General features: G+C 58.8%; 1 protein-coding gene across 4 annotated transcripts in view; it reads left to right on the top strand.

The window, feature by feature from the left end:
* The first annotated feature begins 515 nt into the window (after positions 1 to 515).
* SIN3A (SIN3 transcription regulator family member A) overlaps positions 516 to 6,000 on the top strand; it is a 68,887-nt gene continuing 63,402 nt past the window's right edge. For 2 of the 4 annotated variants that reach the window (XR_014000214.1, XM_081157211.1), the window contains exon 1: positions 4,508 to 4,782. The gene's annotated coding sequence lies outside the window, so the exon portion shown is untranslated. Of the gene's footprint in view, positions 561 to 4,503; positions 4,783 to 6,000 lie in introns of those variants that run through there. The other 2 variants (XM_081157213.1, XM_081157212.1) reach the window with 2 other exon arrangements.

Below are 6,000 nucleotides of genomic sequence, written 5' to 3'. Positions count from 1 at the left end.
CGGTATGAATGTGTCTGCCTAACCCATGGCAGGCGCTCAGACAAGTGCCTGTTGCCCTGAATGCAGGTCTTCCGCTCACACAGTTCATTTTTAGGCAGGTGCCTAACAATGGGCTGGATAAGGTTAGGTAACCAGCCAGGGAAGTCAGGACACTCCTGGCCAATCCCTAGGGTGTCCCTATTACCTTCCTCTGTCAAGTTCCAAATGAGGTGCGTGAATGAAGGAAATGGGGCTGGGGTAGCCCTGCTAGCTCCTCCTCCAACCCCCCCCCCCCCCCCCCCCCCCGCGGATCAAGTTCCAGAAGGTCTCCCTCCAGTCCAAAGGCCTAAAGAAACTCGAGGTGGTGATACCGGAGAGAGAGGGGCCCCTGCCACATAAGTGTCTCCTACTCATGGACGGCTAGTTTATCCGTTTATATTTATTTGGGGGGGGCAGTCAATGAAGGGAAGAGGTGGGGCAAGGGTAGGAGGCGGGCCGAGGGTGATTGATGCGAGCGCCGGGGAGCCAATGGCCCAAGGGGGGCGTTCTCCCCATTCAGTACTCCTCGCCTGGCTCCCAAGGTATGTTAAACAGCTGCTTTTAATTTGGTCCCCCCAATTTCAGGCGTTTCGGGGGCTAGTTCGCCGGCCTGTCGCTTTGGCCCGTGTGCCATGGTGCGGGCGCCGCGGGCCCCGGGATGGAACTAGGGGAGGTTTGGGGTCCGCGGGAGGCGAGGGGCAGGCCAGGAAAGAGCTCTCATCGTCGCCCGCTCTCCAGTGTTTCCCAGCCAGGCGGGTTTCGCGGGGAGGGGTCGGCCCGGCCCGGGGTCGCCAGCACGCCGATGTGCTGCCTAGTTTATTTTACCAAGCCGTTGGTTTCGGTAGGTTGCGGCGAGGAACTGGGTTAAGTGGCAGGCAGCAGGGGGTCCCCTTTGCTCCTGGAAAGCCTTTAAAAAATTATTGTAAAGAGAAAGGGGTGATCCCGCGCACCGACTGGAGCTGGGCCCTGGCTGCGGCGCGCAGGCTCGGCAGGGGGCGGCAGCCTGAGCCCTCGGCGTCGGAGTAGGTTGAGAGCTGGAGTTCGCGGGCGAGCCGGGGCCCGTGGCTTCCCCGACTAAACACGCCGGGCAAGTGCGACTGCCACCCAGAGGGTTTCGTTTCTGTATGCAAACTGTAGGAGGGGCGGTGGGAGCACTCCTGAGGCGCGGGCGCCGGGGGCCCGCGGTTGTTATGGACTCTGGGGGCGGGGGCCACGCGGGCCTAGCGGGTGGGGCGGCCGGGGGCGGGAAGGCAACCGGAAAGAGCCCCCCACGTTGGTCTAGACGCTCCAGACTCCCGGGCCGGGGCAGTAGAACCGGCATTCGGCGCCGGAACCCGCCAGGCCGCGGTCCCGCGCTAACTCGGTCCGCGGCTGTAGAAAACCTCCGGGAACTCGGCAGCTTCGAGCCGTGCTCCAGCTGACCACACCAACTGCTTCCTTCCCCGCCCACCCCAAGGCGACCTCCGAGTGGGTGGGGGCGCGGAGTGTGAGCGCACCCACGGGGGTAGACTGATAGGGGCACTGAAGGTCGGAAACTGGGAAAACAGTCTCCACGCTCAGACTCGGAAAAAGGAAATGCATCAGCGTGCAGGGAGGGGCCCGGAGGGCGCGCCTGTCACCGGGAATGGCGGCCGCCGGCTGGTAGGCGGGGCGCCGGCGCGAACCGCTGCAGTCGGCTGGAGCGACTCCGAGAGATGAGGCTCAGGAGCTGGGCCCAGAGTGCGCGGAGGCTCCTGCCTCCACTCCTTGGCCTAGCCTCTTTTCTGTCTACTCCGACGACCGCTTGTGCAACCGACGCGGAAGGAAACCTGGGGGCGGGGCCTTTTCCTCTCTCCTCCACCCATTTCGGGCTCCCGCCTTCTCTTGTCTTCCACTGGATGGGCGGCGAGACGCCTTTTTTCCTTCTCGGTTATTGATTGGATAACCTTCTCCCGAACTCCGCCTATCGGGCGCTGGGCTGGAGTTTAAGTTCCAGGATTTTTTTTTTTCTTTTTTCGTGAAGGGTGGAGGAGGGAGTCCTACCGCCTACGCCAGGCGCAAGGTCCCTCCCTTATTTTTGATTGGTGGGGTAGATAGTCCTGCCTCCGGCGTAGCGAGCTTGGAGGAGGAAGTTCACCTCTGTTCCCCCCCTCCCCCCGCCCCCCGGCTTGTGTGCGCGCTCGGCACCTGGGTGAGGCCCGCCCTGCTCCTACGAACTGTCTCCCGCCCGGAAGTCCTGGGCTTGGAGTTGGAGCCCCTGGCAAGGCGGGGCAGGGAGAGCCGAGAAGACACAATGATTCATTCCTTTAAGGCTCAATATCTAGTAGTTTTTGCGATGAAGTTAGGGGTTGACGGCGTGGAGTGAATTTAGGGGGCTTAGCTACGTGTGTTCTGCCGGGGTTGGAAGGAGCGAGTGGGATCTGCCCTTCCCGGCCAAGTACTAAAGTTCTGACCCTGCGGCCTGGCTACTCCTGCGCCCTTGGACTTTTCAAAGATCGTCCTGAGCTTGACAATGCTGCTGACGCTTTGTTTTCTTCCCAGCATAAGGCTGCCGCTGTCCTTAGTTGTGTTTATCTAAAACTCCTAAGCAACCGCTGATTGGTCTCGAGGCCTCAGGCAAGATCCAGGGCAGCTCATCCCCCTGTAGACAGAGGATGAGTCCTGCTTGGGTTCGAGGTGGTTCTTGATATCAGATGGAAGTTCAGTGTGGCCCGCAGTCCAGGGATTGGGGTCGACCTAGAGTTAACGGTAGCCCTTGGAAGTACCGCTTCTTCAAAACCTCCAAAGGGTTTGGCCCGGGATTCCCTTTCCTCCGTGTGACTTATTTTTAGAGCTCGGTCTGTACTGGGGCAGGGCTTGGCTCCGGGCGAGGCTGCTCCCATTTGTCTACTGCTCCTGGGGTTCACAGTTAGCTGCCTTGTCCTTGTCCTTGAGGCTTGAAGCCATCCTTCAAGTCAGGCTCACCTGTTGCCAGAGCTCATTCCTTGCCATCTCTGCCCCATTGGGTAGGGAGGACACGTTAGGACTTAGGTTTCCTGGGGCCTGCCACTTGTAGAGTGGGCTCTCTTGGAGTAGCCTTTTTGCTGGAGAGGAAAAGGCTGGAGAGAGTTTTGCTGCAGGAAAACTCTAGTCCCTCCCCCTCTTCTCCTGGCACTCAGTGAGCACCCTCCAAAGCACGGCCAGCATCAGTTCTCCGCCCTATTTGGTGAATAAATAAAAACAACCTAGGCACTTAATGTACTTTGTGTGTTCGAAGCACTATGACAAAGAGAGGGCCTAGGGACTGCCATTAACCCTCATTTTCCAAAGAGGAAGTGAACAGCCATTCTTACTATCTTTTGTCCCCAACTCTGTAATTTTTATCCTTTTTCTGAAGTTTGGGTGAAGGTTTATTTATGCCATGGCCTGTTTGGTCTACTTCCTCAATTTTTCCAGTCTGAGGAGCCTCTAGATCTAACCTGGAGATCTCGACTGCCTTTTGCTTCACGCTCCGCCTCCGGGGGCCATGGCTCTTGGGGCCCTGCCTTCATTTCGATTATCTCCGCCCTCTTAAGACTGCTTATTCAGGTGTACGGAGTGTAGGTGTTAGAAGTGTGCTGCAGGTTGGCAACCCCTGGGGCTATTTCTTGGCTTTGGTCTCCAGTCCTTAATTCTGCACACTGCTCACTAAAAGGAGTTGTCGGCTGCTCCGGATATTTGTGTTTACGAGGAGGCAGCATGCAGAAATGTAAATTGTAAGAGAATGATATAGGAAGGATGAGGTTCTCTTTCTCTTTTTCTGTAAGGGGGTGAGGAGAGTCATCCAAGGTGGTAATGCTGCTGCCTCCTTCCAAATCCTAGGGATAGAATCTAGGCTATGGAGCCCGGCGGCACCTCTTCGGGCCCTGGAACTCTGTGCTCAGTCTCTAGTGTAAACATTCCACAAAAGGACCACTAAGGTTCAGCCTCCAGGCTCGGGGAGGAGTCAGCTCCTTCCTAGACGGGAGTCCTGACCAATGGGGGCTTCTACCGGGCTCGAGCTCTCCAATCCGATGGTCAGGGGCGGGGTATGGCCCCGCAGTGTGGTAGGAGGAGCCTTTCTCACGGACATTTTACCCCACATCGGTTACTTACCTTCCTAGGGCAGTGGGAGAGCCAGGGGCAACCTTCCAATGCGATGATCGGCGAGGGCGAGAGCTGACTTGTTGGGCCTGTAGCTGAGACGGCACGGGGCGTGATATGTGGAATCCTCCAATGAGACGTGAAGGGCTTTTATGCTTCTTCCAATAGTGTTGCGGCTTGGGGGTGGGATTCAGCAATTCATCTCCAATAGGCGGGGTTGAGTTCGGGAAGCTCCCCGCCAATAGGGGCGTGGAGAAGGTGAGCGCTTCCCCCTCCCTCCCGAGGAGAGGGGGCGGGCATACGGCAGACAGGGCGTAGCGATTGGCTAAACCTTTGACAGGCGGATTAAGCGACCTGTGGCGGAGTGAAGTTGAGTGTGTCCTATGCTGGGCGGGCCGGCGGAGTGGGCGGGATTTCCCGGGTAACAGAGAAGCGGCCGCGGCGGTAGAGGCGGCGGAGACGGTTTCTCCATCTTCCCCCCCTCCCCTTCCCCCCTCAGAGTTTCCCTCCCTCTCTCTTTCCTAGTCTGGGCATCGGGGCCTGTGACCGCTTTCTTAGCTGAGAGGAGGCTGCCAGTCCTCTCCCGCGGGCCTATGCCCTGCGCCGTTCGCGGGGTCTCCCTGCTGAGCCAGAGGCTCATGCTGAGAGGGACACGCAGTAAGGAGCGGCCGAAGCAGCTTTGCGGTGAGAGCACGCTGGGCCGGGGATCCTAGTGGCGGGTAACGTGGGACTCAAGGGTGTGTATATTTAAGGGGGCGACTGACCACCTCGGCTTCCCGTAGAACCGGCAGACTGGAGGTGTGTGGATGTGTGAGGGGGTGGAGTGGCGGAGCGGGGTAGCTTAGTGCGGGAGGGGGAGGAGAGCGTAGTCCCGGTGCGCGCGGAGAGGGCGGGCTCTCGCCCCGCTGCTCAGGGGCGGGGTCGGCGCGCGCGTGCGATAGTGAAGAAAGGGGCGGGGCTGGCCCTGCGCTGAGTGCTGTCTGTGGGTGACCTCCCCCGCCGGCTCTTCGGGGTGGGCGGGGCCTCGACTGAGTTTCCGCGCTGGGGTCTGCTGGGATGTGGGAGAAGCGGGGGTCTTCCGCGCGAGGTTCGGAGCGAGTCTGGGAGGGCGCTTGAAGTCCGCCTTCTCGGGATCCGGTTGGCCGGAGAGGCCGTACGGTGCGATGATGCCACGCCCCCTGGCCGTCCTCCCCCTCCCCCCGGTTTCCGCCTCCTTGGCACTAGAGGCGGGGCTCGGAAAAGCCCGCAGTTGGGAGTCGCGGCGCCTAGAGTTGCCCCGCCCTACGTCTCCGGGGGTGGGAGGGGCCCCTCTCCGACCCGAGCTGTGTTGGTGTCAGGAACTGTACTTGTACTCCGCGTTGTTTTTTTGCTTGGGGCTCGAGGGTCCGGTGCCGGAGCTGTTCTCTCTGTCTTGATCCTTTCAGTGGGGTGATAGCACGGTGCAGGTTGGAGAGATGGAGCATGGTCGTCACTATTCCCCTCTTGGTTGTAATCTTGGGGCTGAGATGCTCTAGGTCCTTTGGTTGAAGTCTGCGATCGAACGCTGCTCGTGCTGTGACCATGGTGGGGGCATGGACCGAGAGAATCTCAGAGACTAAAAATGTGGCCGGGGACAACCTTTTCTGGAGTTCCGTTGATGTTTAGTTTCCGTAGTTCTACTGGGCGGGCCTTCCTTTGAGCCTATGGGGTGGTGGGTAGTTAGACTTAGCCGCTGTTTCCGTGCCTGAGGACTTCAAACACAATTAGCCATGAAAAGGCTGTGGAAGCTCCTCTTCATAAGGCTCAGATTTCGAAAAGGAAGTGTTGGGTGTACATTTTACATTAAAATGATCTGTTTATAAAAGATGGTATTTTGTATAAAGTTCTCTGGTTTCTTCAACCCTTGAATTTGTTAATGCTTTC

This window comes from Miniopterus schreibersii, assembly GCF_964146895.1.
Source record: "Miniopterus schreibersii genome assembly, chromosome: 1".
NCBI lineage: Eukaryota > Metazoa > Chordata > Mammalia > Chiroptera > Miniopteridae > Miniopterus > Miniopterus schreibersii.
Note: the sequence above shows the minus strand (reverse complement) of the source record. Positions and strands in the feature narration are given on the sequence as shown.